Below are 686 nucleotides of genomic sequence, written 5' to 3'. Positions count from 1 at the left end.
AAAAAATATAAATCACGTGCCTGTTGACAGAGACACAAATTTTTCAAAAGAATCGCATTTCTATATTAATATTATCGTACTGAACATGCATAATCTTTTAAAATAAGCATATCCCTGAGAATAATCAAAGCACTTATTATTACTATCTGTGATCCCCTCTGCTTAAAAGAGCACAAATTACACAAACCCCTAACGAACAGGAAAAGAGGTAGACCCAGGCTGAGATGGCTAGATTTAGTTGAGACTGATTTCCTTACTCTAAAGGAGAAAAACTGGCGAACAAGTGTCAAAAGTAGAGAGAAGTGGATTCGAATTCAAAGGAAGGCACTGGCCCACCCTGGGCTGTCTAGCCAAATATGATGATGATGATGATCCCCTCTGCAGAAGATCAAAATTGTAATGGCATGTTTTCGGATCATCCTCATGGATGTTTCCCAGACCATCGCCAATAGCCCATTGTGCAGTTCTAGTGCGACGTAAATAAACAACAACAACAACAACTTTCAACTGCTTAATTTTTCTCTTTTACACCAGTATGAGCTCTAGTTATGAAATTTCGATTAAATGGCTTGAAATGATATAGCGATGAACTCCCCGTACTCCTAAGACGACATTTTTACATTGAATTGTTTTTAAATATTGTTTCTAGACAAACACTTCACAAATTTTCGTTTTTATAGATTTTC

This window comes from Parasteatoda tepidariorum, chromosome 5, assembly GCF_982258835.1.
Source record: "Parasteatoda tepidariorum strain Cologne lab strain chromosome 5, Ptep-v5.0, whole genome shotgun sequence".
NCBI lineage: Eukaryota > Metazoa > Arthropoda > Arachnida > Araneae > Theridiidae > Parasteatoda > Parasteatoda tepidariorum.
This window is presented reverse-complemented; position numbering follows the sequence as displayed.